Source organism: Gobius niger, assembly GCF_951799975.1.
Source record: "Gobius niger genome assembly, chromosome: 7".
In the NCBI taxonomy this organism is placed as follows: Eukaryota; Metazoa; Chordata; class Actinopteri; order Gobiiformes; family Gobiidae; genus Gobius; species Gobius niger.
This window is the reverse complement of record NC_136858.1, coordinates 30,190,315-30,207,792: the sequence shown is the minus strand read 5'-3', so window position 1 is coordinate 30,207,792 and position 17,478 is coordinate 30,190,315. Positions and strand designations below refer to the sequence as shown.

Genomic DNA, 17,478 nt, shown 5'->3' with positions numbered 1-17,478 from the left:
AGCACGTTGTAGGCGTTTGCTGTCACGATCAGGAAGGTTCTGAAAGGGAAATCCCACAATAATTTGTAATCCTGGCCACTTAGAGGGAATAAACACAGGGATGTTTTCAGAGAAGTTGTCCAAGCTCAGTGGGTGTTGTTTATCAAATACATGATGGCGATACTCAATGTGAAGTTGTTATACAGTTGAGTACGCTGCATTCATTGTTATACACTTTTTTATAAACTTAAAGTTTGATAAGATTTGCACATGCTGTATAAGATAAGATGAGTCTTTATTGATGTCACAATGGAGAAATTCACTCATTAAAATAACGATTCTAAATACATGCGTATTTCTCTTAATAGAAATCTTTGTGTTTTTGTCTCGTAGGAGTCTGTAAACAGGGTTAGGCATAATAAGTATTAACGTCAGCCTAAACCCTTTCGTGCTGTACACGGAATAATGGAAATGTTTTTCTTACAATTTTGAAAACCAATATCTTTTTGCTGTCTTCAGAGGGACACCTTGATCAATGTAAATTATTTGCATAATGGTTGTTACACTGTGAAACCAAGTCTAAGTATTGTGATTTCAATTAGATTTCTCAGTCTCCCGGAGCATGAACCTTTGAGAAAAGTTGCCAACTGGATTTAACTAACTGTTATGATCGGGGGGTTACTGACGTTGGTCAGGTCTAGGTTCAGCAACATTATGTGCCCAAAGAATGAGATCAGCTGCACCAGGTCATCCTGAATGGCCAGGTTATTTCATCAATATTAATCTTCTTCCCTGATGGCACGTTGTGAGTCCAGATCTTAACCCCATTGAGACTGGAGAAGGCTTTTGCGTAGTGGTCATAACCTCTGATCATTAATACGAGAGCTTGGTTAAAAAAAGTAATACAACACTGGATCTTTTGAAGCAACAATTCCAAATCTGAAAATGTGTGCTGATTTGGAAATGACGGGAGTGTTTTTTAATCTGGCAACTTTTTTTGTTTTTTATCTGGCAGTGTATTCAAAGAATGCAAGAATTTGCTATCATAGTGGTGTACTATTGTGTATCCACCTGTGATTTATCAGAAACCCCGTGTGCAGTTGTCCCGAGGAGGACCTTGCTGTATTGATCGCTCCATTGCTCCTCTCCATCCATTGTCTCCATCTCTCTTGCCACTTCGATGCCATTTGTTACCTGTCTTTACCATTTCCTCATTTGTCCCAACAAGGCCCTGGTGGTCAGTGAACTCAATTCATGGGCAATTTAATTTTACACGGTTATCTTTCTAAATTCCTGTTGTCCCCTTGGCCCCGCGGCTCCGCCGATAAACGCAGAGGTTTTGTAGAGGAGACAGCGCTGCCTCTCTATCTGCACTTGGCCTTTTATTGTGCTAAAGTGGGAGAAACATGGTGCAGGGAGCATTCAATTTAGACACAGCAGTTCCAATCTGCAGGTAAGTGAAACAAGGGGAAGAATAGCCTGTCATAGGCCATTGAGTGAATAGATACATTGTCCTGTCTATTTTACATTACCGTTAGTTGTGCATGAGTGTCTGCTTGCCTATACCTACATTTGTTTTCATTTAGACGCTGGTTTCCTCTGGTTTCCTCAGCATTATTGCATTTTTACTTTCTCTAAACATTTTGTGTGCGGTGTTGTTTTTTACACTTTTCCCATTTCCTGTGGCAAGCTACCATTTATCTCCGCTTTGTCGTTGCCGCTCTGCCCCGACCCTGTGCTGTGGCCTTCGCTGCTGTACTGTAAGGTTTAAGTGACGATAAACTAATGAAAAACTATATGGGTTCTGCACTCTGTCTCAAATCAAATAGAAAACTCCAGGCAAAAGCTGGAAATGTTGTATTCTCAAAACCACATGCTTCATGATCAGTGTGCAAGCTTTTAAAATACTTAATTTTGACCCTGTTGGTGACAATGTAGAAGATACAATAGTGTCTCGTGCCAAACAAAGAAAACAATCTAACAAAAGGGATACTGAGAATAGCTGCACAATATACAGTGCACTATCGCAATAATATTGTATACAGTATATTGTTATTGCAATATCAGGTGGAGCAATATCCATATCACGAGGAGTTTCATAAAAATCCAGGAGGCCAAATGTATAGATGTACAGTATGTATTATTATGAAAACTGACCTATAAAAGGGATGACTACAGAGAAATCCAAGCTTTTATAAAGATCACCTTGATTCTGGTGTGCCAAATAAAACATAAATAAATCAATTGATTGCTTTGTACGATTTGACAAGCGAAGACATTTCTCATTAGTCTGAAGTATCCAGCACTGAGCAAGTCCTCTTTGACTGACTGATAATATTGCTGCATAGATGTGAAAATTCAGTTTTGTCTTGATCTTATTGTGTGAGTGGAAGTTATTTAATGAAGTGTGTCCTTGCAGTGCTGAATACACACAGCTTTAACTTCTAACACTATTTGCTAAAACTGCAAAGACAGACTGTGACATACAGTATTTTATTGCTATGCTGATGTTTGTTTGATTTATCTGAATAGCTTGTTTTGGAAGAGACAGATTTGAAGTCTATTGATTTATTACCGCAGCGGGTGTAGTTTGTTCTACACCACAAAAAGTAAATATCAAGCATTGACTTAAATGACTTGAACTGAGGAAATGCATCTTGTTTTGAGTGGTTTTCACTCATTTAGACTTTTTTTTCCCCTCTGATCTGACCAAATTGACTTTGTTTGTTTGATGACATTTCAGACGTAATGTAATCTCACTTGAAAAAAAAAAAAGTCAGTTTGCCAATGGGATAAGACCAATTTTCTGCGAATGTTACCTGAAATAAAGACGAAATGTATCAAAACAAGTCAGAAACATCTCAGAACAAGTGAAATAATCTAGGTCAAATGCCCAATTCCATCTTAATGCAGAACTATGTAACTCATGCCCCTAGAGGCCATAAGCGCCACTGCAGGTGTTGTAGCATGCGGCGTTTGTTTACTCATTAATTGTCCTTGAGAGTAAATGCTACGCTGACAGAAAAGACAAAGGGAGAGAGGGATATTGTTCATCCAATTGCACAATGGAGATAATTTTTTTCACTCTAACTTGGCTGTAAATACTGTTTAAGTGGCGCTAGCCCACAATTAGCTTTTCCAGATAGCCTGTTAGCTTCTTCTTTGTGATTCCATTAGTGTGTATTGGGCCTCCGACCCAGAGCAGGTAAAGTTGCAATTGTGGTTTTCTGGTCAGAGACACCAGGGGAAGATGAAAGACCCCCCAATCACCCCATTCACACTTGTATTACCCCCAGAGAGACTACAGTTAACAAGTTACTTAGTACTGCTTTAACTAGTCAAAACAATTCAAATTTGGATTAGTATGCTCAAATTGAGACACTGTAACTAATCTAGACTTTTAAACTAAACTTTTCCGATTTACACTAACACATTTTATTGGTCAGTGCTGGTGTTGGAAGAAGTGAAACAAGTGCAAAGACAAAAGCTCAAGTAGTTTAGTATGTCATAAATTACAGAATATTCTACTAATCTCAAATGTTACTCGAGATTTTTAGAATATCTAGAATATACTGTATCTGTCACATTCTAGAATTAGTGTGACATTCCACATTGCTGCCTTTATTAATTCAGTCATGTATTTATACTGTATATGCGTGTGTTTTTTAAGCTCTATTGTGAGATATATAAGATTTGAAATATACTACATGCTCTACATCACACACAAATCAGAGATAAAAACAGCAAGACAACAACAACAACAACAACAAGAACAGCCCCATGCTCTGCCTCCCAAAAGGCTGTAGTTTGAGATGGAAACTACAGCCTTATCCCTGCGCTGTCACATAATCGATGGGTGAATATGAGTGAGGGGCGCAGGCTGAGACAAACACAGGTGTGAGGGAGCTGACTCAGAGTGTCCACCTCCTGCAGAAACATGTGTCTGTCTCCGACAAAAGCAGAGTTTCAATATTGAACGCAGTGAGAGGCGAGCCCCCTGAAGGGTTACAGATGCACTGTGCCGGAGCAGGGCGCTGGGTGGTCACAGCCACTCCACCTGTCTCTGTCTGCAGCCGCTATCATCAGGAATCTCTATATTTTAGCATTTCAAAACATGGGCCAAGCAATCTTCTCACTCAAAAGTAAAATGGATCCCACTCCAACAACTGACTGTCATATCATGTCTTATGTATGCACAAGGGAGAATTAGAGTTAGTTTAGCTAACACCGAAATAAACCTTTTCTCTCAACATTCCCAGATGAGTGGAGGTAGTAGAGGAGAAGCAGCAGTGCTTTGTTAGTGTAAATGGGACCGCCCCAAGACTACTGGCTAAGGAGCTTTATTTGTCATTATACAACAACTGCACAACGAAATTTGTCATCTGCATTTGGCACATCCTTTGACACTGCTGGGGCAATCTGTAAGGAGCAGTGGGTGGTGACAGTACCACACCCACATATGGAGCCAGGTTGATGGTCAGAATCACCTGGCTGGAGGATTCACCTATTGCAAATGTTTTTTGTGGTAGGGGAAACCAAAGTACCTGAAGGAAACCTACGCAGACATGGGGAGAACATGCAAACTCCATGCAGCAAGGCCCCATCCAGGTGGGAATCAAAACCGGGACCTTCTAGCTGTGACGCACGAGCGCTAACCACTGCGCCACCGTGCCCCCACAATCAGAAAAACTCTAAAATAGAAGTAAGTGTCCTGACCCCCATGATCAGGAGTGGCCAGAGACTTCTCCGCCTGGTTAAGGCAGTATGGGAGGTGGACTCCGGTGGACAGTGGTTTAAAAAAAACACCTCATAGAAACACAGTGAAATCCAGGTCCTCACTGAGACCAGGGTGTTTTGTGGTGTATAAATCCAGAAAGTTTCTCTTTGTAGTTCAGATCAATTTTTTATTGAAGTGTTACATAGCATTTGCATTTTCCGCTTTTTTGCATGTGCTACACTTTCATTTTATACCCTTTTTGTTATCCACATCCCCATTTCCCTTATGATGGAATAAAATAAAATAAAATAAAATAAAATAAAATAAAATAAAATAAAATAAAATAAAATAAAACTCAAAAACCCTGTCCAGGTTGACATACATAAGACAAGCTTTGTAGTTTTTTAATTATGTTTCTTATTGTTTCCTCTCTGTATTGTGTCTGGTATGTGTTCAATTCCGTGGGCTTGGAGGCTGGCTGGGTTATTGCTGTGGAAGTGTCTGACCATAGGGAAGTTGGTTGGTGTTGCTGTCTATATGAGTCATGCCATAACTAAAAACAGCATTTTAATAATTTTTTGAGCGAGTGCCTTGTTTTTTTTCTGCGTAAAACTACTGTAATATTTGCTACTGTTGGGCAAATACTTAAGTTGGCAACCAAAGTCTGTACAAATCAGTTTGTACAGTACAGTACGTGTCGTTAATCATAACACTGCAGCTTCAAAATTGACGGTATAGCTGATTGTGCACACTATACTATTCAGAAGAATGCTTCATAAGGCTTTTAAATGGGACAAAACAAAACAACTTCTAAATGTGTAGTTTTTAGAGAAATGTATAATGTAAGTATATATGGGATTATATCTGTCTTTTAAATAATGGAGTAAAAGTAACAAGTTCTCAAAAAAAAAAAAACTTTTCAAGCAGGGCCCCAACATGTTAAGTTCTACAGGCTTTCCAAAAACTTCCCTGAAATCTCATCACAACTTTCGGACAACACAAATAACACCATGGGAAAGGACAAATTACTTATTACTTTTCCCCGCATATTTTTCAGTCATGTATAAAGTCCAAGCACAATTGAATCTGTGACTCATGGCCTAATGGTTGGGCTGTTGATGTGGCCCTGCAGGACTATTATGTGGCCAAACAATGTGCAGTTTATGGCCCATTCGGTTATGTATCATTACAATCACTTGAGGAACAGTGGGGCTTTGGGAAATGTGGCAGCAGGGGGCAAAATTAAACTACTTAGACAAACAGATGGAAATTAAACAAAAAAATAAACAGCACTTGCCAATACAATACACAATAAAGTCTATATGAGGTGACACTCCCACGACATTCAGCGCTGAAAAACATTTTTGCTAGGACTTCCTCTTGAGAAGACCAAAGCTTCAATAAAATAAAACCGCATTTGCAATCTCGCCAAATAAACATGTGACTGTGCTCCCTGAATACAGATAATCAAGACTGTTGAAGGAAATAAAGGGAAAGGTACCATTTGTGCATAGGCTTGCTAAAAATAAGGAGTGAAAAGGTTGAAGTGTAAGGTTACATACAAAGACACAGTCTATGGAGGTGGGGGCCTAGGCCGGCCCTCGGTCCTCAGTCCGGGCCTGTCCCATTCTATCGGCTGCAATGTCAGCCTCCATCAGCTCATCAGTCAGTCTTCTGCTTCAGAGTGTCACAGGGACTGCTCATCCGCAGCTCAGGCCCGACAATGACACCTCCGTCAAACTCAACTCTGCAACTGCAAACATGCACTTCTCATAGTTTACTCTTTCGTTTTTTCTTTCTTTAAGCACACACTTCATATCTATGTATTTTTGCAATTTAAAATATGTTTATAGGTGGTCTAACTGGACCATTGTAAGCCTGTGAACTGTTGTGTGTGTTTGGCTAGGTCGCTGCGAAGAAAAACGTTTTCTCTTTCTGCTTTTAGTTAATAATTCATGCGTTAACTTTTCATCTGATTGTGACATCCTGAATGGTGTGATGTGTTAAAACCAAATTTGCACAGAGGCAGAAGTTATTAGATTCACACATTCAATAAAAACTAATATTTTCTGAAGACTAAAGCTGAAGTTTAATATCTGCAAACCCAAATATTACTGGAAGCAAACACTGTACAGCACAAAGTCAAGTCAATTCAGTAATAAAAACTCCTTTTGAAGAAACATCCCAATCAATGGTAAAATACATCATTCATTCTGCCTGGGCAATGAGTGTGCGAAAAAGAAGGAAACATGTTTCTTTGAGCTGAATGGAGCTGAATAAGGTGTTATGAAACATATGGAGATAAGGGTGTTATCTTAAGTTTGGGAGCAGAAACGTATATAATATTCAACGATAATATGTAACACATAATAGACAAATATGCAACGTCCACGCCTCCCAGTCCATCTCCCACCCACCCTCTCTTCAATCCTTTCTCATTCCTTCTATCTTTTAGGTATAGAGGAATGAAAGCCCGAGAGCTCCTTGTCTCCTCTAAAGCTCAGAATACGGCCATAGTCTCAACGTTCACTTTTGATCGTATCTTTACTTCTTTAATAAAGCCTATTTTATTCTATTTTTCAGGTCATGGTCCTTGTAGTGAACACACTTAATTGTAACAAAAGCTTCAGAGAAATGATTGGAATGAGAGGTGAAATGTCTTCAACTAACCTTCTCCATTTTACTTTTTTTGAAACCTTTGCTAATATAGAACACGCATGAATGTCTGGGAGCGGACAACGGCAAACTCTACTTAATGAGTCTCTAAAACACATTTATAATGTATTCAATATTTCAATGCTTATGGGCGGATCCAAAACGTGCGCCGCCAACTTGATTATAAAACATTCATTGCGAAATCTAATTGCAATCTCAGTACGTAATCAAAAACCATGTCGCGAGTCGATCAACGTTTCAAAATGAACACACTCAAAACAATGCCGGCCTCTTATGTGTACCATCAAAACTTGTCTATCTTCTCTCTTTCGTGTAGTTCAGTCCTGCCCTTTCCAATAAGCAGTTGTCTGAAAGCTGATCTGACAGTAGCCTGTGATTAAGTCGGTGCAAAGTGAAGACTAATATGTGGACCCCATGTATGTTCCCCCTTGAGACCGCCGCTGCCCGCCGTCCAGCCCGTATCGGCGTGCTCACACCACTCGATATTATTGATTAGGTGGCAATTGTGTCTGACTGGCCTTAACCTCGCGGAGCCCCTTCTCTGTGCGGAGCAGTGCAGAGCCCAATCTGGATTATCACAGCGAATCGATCGGAGATTTCTGAGCCACCAGTCTCCCCTCCATGAAAAAGCCATCAGTCATTAGCGGTGTGACCACAGAAAGATTAGCAGGACATTCGGTCGCTGTTGTTGAAGCGGGACGTGGGGGGAGCGAGGGGAGAAGGGGGGGGAGCAGCGGTGATGAGTAATGTCTTATTCGTGCCCTTCTGATCTCTTCATCTCAAATGTTGACACGGCACACAAAAAAAGCCTTATTCAGCGAACCTCGCAACATGACAAGACCGCAACGTGAATCGAATCCAGGTCAACAGAGCGAGCGGGGCACAGATAATCAAAAATATAATTAAATGTAGATGGAAACGAGTATAACAGCGTAAATGGGACACTTCAAATGCTGTTATGTGGAATCGGGATAGACCAGCAATCCTACTGTACGCCTAATCTGTAACATTTGCAAAGTCTTCTTTTACAGTGGTATGAGTAAAGTTGAGTCAGAAAGTCATTACTGGAAAGAAGGAAGGGAAGTGAATTTTGTTTGCATAGTTCTTTACTCAGACTGAGGTCACACAAAGCACTTCACAGAGTGTGGGTGTGGGTGAATTAAAAACGTATTTTACCATACAGGCAAGGCAATATTAGAGTGAAATCTACTAAGTACGCCAAGATATAGGAGACAAGGAGTAGATTTCACTATAGCTAAAGTAATATGCTGTGTGGCTGTTATCAATAAATTATCCAACCCTCACTCAATATTTGAGCCACACATAAAGCTGGCAGAATTTCCTCTTTGCTGCAAACTTCGAGGAATCTCGGGCAGAAAAATAGCAATAATCTGCTGTGTTTACACGGCCATATTGTTGGGGGGGATTATTGAATAAAGAAATGGCCCATGAAGAGGGAAATCCCTTGAATGGATAAGATCCCCCAGATCTCCCTGCCTGCCTTTTTTTGAGACACCGCTCTTTGTCTAGAAGGACTGGATTTAAAATAAGACTAAGGCTGCATGTGGCAAAGTGATGGGAACTCTTGGTTTGGAAAAAGGGTGGTGGTTGTGGACTTCATTTGCAGATCATTGTCATTCTTCCTGTCTGAGTGGGTTTCTTCAATTACCTCTCGTTTTAACCAGACTTTTTTTCAATCAAGTCCAGCCCAAGTCTTAAAGCTTCATTCGTACAATTTGAATCGGAAATTGAACACAAGTGTTATCGTTATCTTGCATGTAGAAGCCCATTTCTTGACATTTTCCCACACGAAGAAAAAACCCTATAATTTCAGAAACTTTCTCAGAAAACACGAGGCCAGCTCAGTAAATGTGTGCGTCCACATGGATTGACTCAGGTCTGTGAAAAATGCCGCGATTCATCTGCCAGGCCTGTGTGAGGAGCTGTGGCAAAGATAATAGACCCTAGATGGCGCATTTGCTTTAAGAAAAACATGTATAAAACTTCTCAATGGATTTATGATCTACGGAGGAGACGAGGTGAATTTATTCTTCAGACTCACGGGACTAAAGCAGAAAAACTGTCAGCGACTGGACTTTCACTATCAGTCCAAAAGCACAGAGTGAGGAAGCTATGCAGAGTTTTTTCTGTCTCTGTCGTGGTGCACAGGAGTGGAGGATTGTGCTGTAAAAGCTAATATAAGGTCAGTAGATTATGGATAATATATACAGTACACTATGCAGACGCTGTGATGTCATCGTCTTAAGAAAAGTTGCAGAGACGCCATAACAATGAAGCCATGTAAACGGCGTTTTGAGATCTTTCCACTCTGGGATCTGGTTTAGATAATGTTCGTTTACAGACCCCAAAACGCCGGTTTCGTGTGGATGATACGCCGGATTGATTATATTTTTTACATTTAGTCCTGAGCTTGATTTCATGTGGACATGGCCATAGTTTGTTGATACATTATAAGAAAAAATACCTAACCCCCAATTGCAACCGCTACAACCCAATGCGATTCCTGTACTGCCCTTCTCCTGTCCCCCGCAACAGAACAAGCACAATAGGACACTCCTCACCAGAAGGAACCACAATCTCCTGATGCTGCAAACTACTTGCCCCAAAGTCTTTGATGGATGGGTCAAATACAGTGGACAAAATCCCTACATAGACAATTAGGCGTAACTGAACCCTTACAAGATATTGCAACTTTTTTTTAGAAACATAGAGGCAATCTATCACCAAAAAACAAAGCAATTGCCGCACTCTAAAATGCTGATTATGCCTCTTTTCACCGTGCAAGATCCCTCACTCTTGCAGCCTGTGAACATGAGATACAACGAGACACTCCAGCCAATGCAGCGGCGGCGGATAGATAGCTCCTGAATCATCTTTGATCTCGTAGCGGCGGATAAACTGCACAAAGCACTATGGGAGCGCCAGGGCAGCTTACACAGTGTAGGGAGAGGCTAATTATCTGAAACAACAGGACGCGGGCACATAATACAGAAGGAGCAGACTGCCAGAAAATAGTTGAACAGGCAACAACTCACCGCTCCTCGTCTGTCCTGTGCTGACCTATGCTCGCTTTGGAAAGAGAGCGAGAGAGAAAGAAAGAAAGAGAGAGCTATACATGCAGTCGGTTGCTGCTCACAGGCAGTAAATAACTTTAGCCTCCCTCTGAGACAATCAGCTGGAGAGCAGACAATGTACAGTGAGTGGAGTCAAAGTGGCTCTGGTTTGACGCACCTTTACAATCATGAGTGTAATGGTTTAAAATAGTGGGTTAAACGACAGCGAAATGGCACAGAGCGTCGGGGAGGGATGTACGACGATCAAACGACTGCGCTGTATGATCTTTCCTCGACTCATTCATCTTCTTCTGACTGTCACACAACTATGGGCCTGGGGCAGAGCACACCCTTTAGCATAAGGCCAGTTTTGATCTCCAATGAATACACTCTAGAGCTGAGTGATTACAGTGATGAAAAATGCTGATCTGTAGTTTTAATTCAATCATTTTTCAAATTAAGACAACACCCTTAACTAGAATAACAAATAAATGCTTTCCTCTTCCACAATGTTTTTTTTTTTAGCTCTTTTTTATAAGTTGGCCCATATGCTTTATTAGACAGGGCAACACAGGGTGAAAGGCAGAAACATCCAGCAAACTGACAAACTGGGACTCGAACCATTGACGCTAAGGCCACAACAGTTCCACACACATACAGTACGCCACAGCCTCACCCAATAAGCTATCTCAGCAGAAAAATAGTTTCCATTATATCCCTCTGATTCAATCAAAACAATGAACTGTAGCTGTAACTCGATTAATTGCACAGCCACAGCTAATAAGTTAATATCCCATGTTGACAATGATTTAGGAACAAGACCCCATGATTTCCTTGGGATTTGCTGCCAAGATTCAGTTTAACCTGTGTAGAGATAATTTGGCGTGTATCTTGGCAGCATATTTCTTCAAATTTTTGCACTGAATTTGAAAATGTGCTAATGTACTGTGTGTTCACATCTTCAATTTATTAACTCTTGCAGATAGTTCCAAAAGCATACAGCCGTTCTTCTCTTGTATAAATAAGATTACACCACCCAGGCTTAAATTAAACATGAGAAGGATCTGCAAACGTAATTGACGGCGCTTGGCATCTGCGCATGAGATTGTTTTGCTTATTTACATTGATCAGTTAATTCTGCCTCTGCAAAACTCTGCTGTAATTTAGGAGGAAAAACAAGCCTTTTTCTTAGTTTATAATGGCATACAGTGTGGACATTTTGACACAACAAGATGCATTGTAATAGGCTTGCTCTGTTTTATGCTGCATTAATGCTAATGGGAGTGTTCATCTCAATTTGAGCCTCTGAGCCGCTCTGGGCCTTTTATCCTCAGCCCGACAACGTACGAACATTTGCAGTGGATAGAGAGTGCACATTTTGTCACCGTTTCAGAGTTTGCATAAATGTTTCCTACACGCCAACCATATTTAATGTCAGTTTCCTAAGAGACGCAGGGAAACTATGGGCCTTCAAACACCAATTCCACTCAGACCAACAACACTTTCAAGACAACAAGTTTTAGACATGCGTACTGTTCAACTTAACTCATACGTTATATGCTTTTCTTTCTTTCTCTCTTTTTTTTAAATTTTTTACATTGGCTCTTTAAAACAAACAAGATTACGCAAATGGCCCAACAATGTAGCCCATAACAACACCCTCCTGTGCCCACTTTAGTATTGTGCAATGAGGGGAATAAAACAAGATCTTTTTCTGCTATTGATTGCTCTTAATTTTTATTCTTTAATATATATATATATATATATATATATATATATATATATATATATATATATATATATATATAATGTAACTTTTACTAATATGGTTCACTAGAGTTTTATAATAAACTTCAATATCACTTTTCTAGTGGTTCACAGCAAGGAACCAGTCACCCATTCACACTCCAATGTACACAGACACTAGAGGCAAGGTGGGTGAAGTGTCTTGCCCAAAGGTACAACAGCAGTGTGCACTTGCCAGAGTCGGGATTTGAATCCCCAACCTACTGATCATGAGACGACCTGCTCTACCAACAACGCCACTGTCGCCCCAGCTACTAAATTTTCATTCCTTTCCATTTATTTCGAAACATGAGCAGCAACTTAATCCACAGACAGAATCCTAAATAGAATGAATGCTTTCCGTTCCCATATAAACAATGGATTACGAAGCACATTCCATTAAGTGCCTTATGTTTATCCGGTGCTTAATAGAATCGCTGTTCAATGGCAGGATTTATTTCACTTGAACAGTATCTGATGCAAGTATAGCAGGGACAATCTATGAAGCTGCACATACCGCCCTTATTTGATAGTGGCTGTTAAATTGTTTTGTTTTTTCTACTTGACCCGTGTGCACGGCTCTGGGGCCGTCTGCGTGTACATCACACAGACAGAGAGACAGCTGTGTCAGAGTTCAGTCGATATCCTGCACAGACTCATTTATCTCCTTTTGTCTCTCCCTTTGTCTGTCTCTTTGTTAGGCCACTCTCATTCCACCCTTGGATCAGCCGGGCCCGATCAAACCGTTTAGCAGCTCCGCTTGAGCACGGACCACCTTTGGATCGCCCCTCTTCATTTCATCCTCGCTCAGGACAGTCCCATCTACCTCACTGTTTCTGCTTTGAATTCTCCTCTACTTACTCTCCTTTCAAACACCAGCTCAAAAATGTCTCAGTTTTTCAGTTTGACGTGATTCACAATACTTTTTTTAATTTTATTTATGGCACTGCAGACAAAGGCTGAAGACTCACTTAAAACACCCAAATTTTAGTTCCAGGTGAACCATCTCAGGCTCTGAAAACCTCAAGAGGTGGTCTCCTGGGGAGCCCAGAGTCAGGACTAAACAAGCTGCGTTTCAGTTTAATGCAGCTAAAATCTTCCTGAAGATTTGAGATTGGCCTCTACTCTGTCTCTGCTGAGGTTCAAATTAAGGCTAACTCTATGTATCAGCACGGTGGAACAGTGGTTAGCGCTCTTGGTTCATAGCTGGAAGGTCCCCGGTTCGATTCCCACCTGCTACTTCACATCAAAGGTCAAGATCAGGAGGAACCTGGACGGGGCCTTTCTGAGTTTGCATGTTCTCCCCATGTCTGCGCAGGTTTTGTCCGGGTACTCCTTTTTCGCCTACGACTAAAAACATGTATAACAGGTCAGAATGAATATAGTAAGTGAGTAAGTGGTTGGTGGTGGTCGGCGGGGGCGATGGCACAGACTGGCCTCGCTTCCATAAGTCTAACCCAAGGGGCAGCTGTGGCTACAATACTGTAGTAGCTTACCACCACTGAGTATGGGGTGAAACTTGGTAACACATGTTTGTAAAGCGCCATGCATTATTAATTCATTTCTTTATCTAACTTTATTTATTTCAATTTCTGTGTTGCAGCACATTAATCAAATGTTTTATCAATGCACATGAAGTACACTTAAAGAAAACTTTTGTTTAATAATAGTTATGTTAATTATAACTATCTCGTCTTGAATTTTCATAATTATTGTAGCATTCCATTACTAAAATTATGCATCTCAACATTGTGTTTAGATCACAAATACTGTCATGCTTAGCTTTACGATGCCTTTGCTAAAGAGCATTAGAATTAAATCTATAATTTATCATCCAATATTAAAGATAAATGGCCTTCCAAAAATGGTGAAATACTCCCCTGCAGCCCCCAACAACCTGTTTTCTTTGGTTCTGCTCGACTGCCTCGCTTCATTTAATGACCAAACACAGCAGGCCTGGTGGAGAGCTGGTAGTGGAGATGGAAAAAAATTGACAGTGTACAATAATCTAACCCCTTCGGATGTTGAATCGATGGAACAAAACAGCCACTTCAGTTTTTGTAGACTTGAAATGAATCCTTACATACACCATTATACATATGAAACTAAAATAATAATAAACGAACCCAGACAATACAAGAAGGTCCCAGGGTTTGATGGGACCTTTTTCATGTGGAGTTTGAATGCTCATCCCCAGTCTGCGTAACAACCTCTAGCTAATCCTCAATAACAAAATAATGCTCCTCCGCATCAAAGGTCACCTGCACACACACAGCCACTTTTCCAGAAATGTTATCCTGACGTGGTACCAGTTGAAGACTGTGACCAAGTTACTACAAACTTATTCCAATTTAGAGAATATGTCTATCAATATAGGGGTTTTAGATGGGAACAGTAGATAAAATGGTCAGAAAAGAGGAGGGACAAACATCCAATCACTACGAAACTGACACATTTCCCTAAGAAGTGCATAACTTTGGGTGGAGGGAACAACCTGCTGAGGGGAACCTACAATAGTACAAGGAAAGACATGCAGACTCCAGAGACTGTTGACCTGCCGCTGCCTTGCTCATGGATGCTCCACAACAGCCACCCTCCCACTGTGCACCCTGCCTTAGCTTGTTGCAAAACTCTCTATAATGCATTGTATTATTTGTGCTACTCATAGAGCATAATGCTGTATTTCAAAATCAACAGCATTTCCCAGCTTCTGCATCTCCATAATCTATCAGATTTTCTCAGCAGCAGCCACTTGTCCAGCCGCAGTCTCACTTCAGTCTGCGTCTTTATGGAACCGTCCAGTGGAGTCTGTGTATCTGCAATTCATTGGCCTCTCTCTCATATTGGTTTCATTTGAGGCTGTCAGTCAAGCTGCGCCCGTCAGATATGGACTACCCATTTCAGTATTTTTCTTCCATCCCGTGTTTTGAATGAATGCAGGAGAGTGACAGACACTTGGAAAGGGCAGCTGTCAGATCCATGCCTTCCTTATGGCGCCGAAAAACCCTGTGTGTCCAGTCTGTCATAAACTCTATAGAGAAAATGGAGGTTTCTGCAGTAAAAGAAGTCTCACAGACATTATATCTTATAAATATGGATGCAATTGCAATGTCAAAGTGCTTAAAAGAACCTCTTCCTTCGCCTGACATCATCCTACTTTCTTTGAATAGAAATCGTTAGTCTGATGTTCAGTGCATTTATATTGCCCTGAAAACGCTTTAAATATGGTTTGAAACACATCAAAATCTGACATTTATATTTTGTGCAAAAACATCAACCGTCACATCCGCAAAAAGACAGAAAAAGACAACGTTTTTTTTAAAGAAACACTCAGGAAAAAGGCTTCTCTGATCTAAACCCAATAGTAAAGGAATATTCTGACCTCAGGCCACACTGCGACATGACCAAATATGAGGAAATCAATGCTTCCCACAGCATTCATTACCAAAGCCAAACATATACTACATTCGAGAAACATGTGGCTTACTTCATTGTTCTAGTTGTGCACATGTTTCCCCACTATACGCCTCTCTGCTCAATTGTGCAATTTGAATCAAGTGCAGGGGATTCTCCTCTATCTCCCTGCATGGCTTTCATCGAAAAAACACATCATCAAATATTTAGCAAAAGCTGCCGTTATTGGTACAGTTTCAGCGAGACATTGCCAACTTTTGGACAGAACAGAAGAGCATAAAAGTGAAGTGACCCGTGTGACAGAACTAATGGGACATTCTTGAACAGAGAGGGATTCCTGTCGGCTCTCGCGCTGCGCCGCTGCTGCGTTCAGGTGACACATGAATAAATAAGAGGGCAGTCGGCGCTTCCCAGCAGGCGGCTCCGTGTCCCGAGGGCTACCTGAGATACAACTGCTCACCTGACACCTGTAAAAAGCACGCACAGGCCGGCTACTACCTCACGTTTACTGCCTGCCCCCCCATTACCCTGACAGTAACAGCCACTAAAACGATGACCATCCATACAAAAAAAAAACAAGACACGATTGGGTCTCTGATTCAATAACATGCCTGGGGTTGCATTACAGTGGGATGAGACATTTCAGCACATTTTTTACGCATGCTCTCAATAAAGTTCAAGTGCAAAGTCCTAATTTAATAAACGCATCCGAAATGAACCCAAATGAGCGCCAAGTGTTAGCGCGCGTAAAAGTAGTGAATTACGCACAGCTGGAGAGGAGCGCAGGCACTATTGGGATAATCTCAGTCATGAAGTGCCTCTCCTCCGCGGTCGTGCCGTCAAACACATCACTCTTATCAACTCAAAGCAGACTGATCATGCCATTATCACGTTGTCCTTACCTTCCTCGTCCGTGTCGGTGGCTGGCTGGGCGCCGTTGGTTCGACTGCTTGTCCTGCTGTGATGCGTTACCAAGTATCTGCCCCCTTCTCCCCTCCCGCGCGCAACTCCTTCGCCTCTCTCTCACCACGGTCCCGGTTTACTCTCCGCTAAACCCAACCACTGATGCTATGGCTATTAGGTACTATTTCAATTGGCAGGCAGGAGAAAATGACCCACAGAAAGCCAGCACGTTTGGAAGAGCGTGTCTCTCCTGCCTTTGAATTAACCATGAGAAGCCGACGACTGTGAACGTGCAAAGCATTTACGAGAAAAGAAGTCAAACTTGCACGGCACAATCTATGCATGCTATACACTACTGCACGTAATTTAATCAGCTACTGCCTTTATCAAATTATTGTGTCGTTTGAGTTGAGTAAAGTATTAAGTATTTACAACCTAAGCGTAGGGGTTTGTTGGGATTAAACCGTATCGGTTCCAAAGCCTCCAAAAGCAGCCCTTGATTCGGCAATTAGACACATTGCATCGGAAATCCCTTTATTTTCAGCAGAGGTCATGAGCGTCCAGCGGTGAACCATAGAAAGACTGGCACTGACACCTAGTGGAGGTTGACGAAATTACTATCTAGATTCTCGATTCCGCTATCGATTATTTCTTATTTGTTTGACTAAGAAAGAAAGAAAGAAAGAAAGAAAGAAAGAAAGAAAGAAAGAAAGAAAGAAAGAAAGAAAGAAAGAAAGAAAGAAAGAAAGAAAGAAAGAAGAAAGAAAAAAGAAAAAGAAAAAGAAAGAAAGAGGGAGGGAAAAAATGAAGGATGGAAGGAAAGAATGAAAGGGAGGAAGGAGGGAAGGATGAAAGAAAGAAAGAAAGAAAGAAAGAAAGAAAGAAAGAAAGAAAAAAGAAAGAAAAAAGAAAAAGAAAAAGAAAGAAAGA

General features: G+C 41.0%; 1 protein-coding gene across 1 annotated transcript in view; it reads right to left on the bottom strand.

Annotated features, from left to right (window-relative positions):
- The window catches only part of cdh23 (cadherin-related 23), a 255,286-nt gene extending 238,494 nt beyond the window's left edge, over positions 1-16,792 (bottom strand). The window contains exon 1 of the mRNA XM_079559815.1: positions 16,548-16,792. The gene's annotated coding sequence lies outside the window, so the exon portion shown is untranslated. The remainder of the gene's footprint in view (positions 1-16,547) is intronic.
- Between the last annotated feature and the right edge of the window lie 686 nt (positions 16,793-17,478).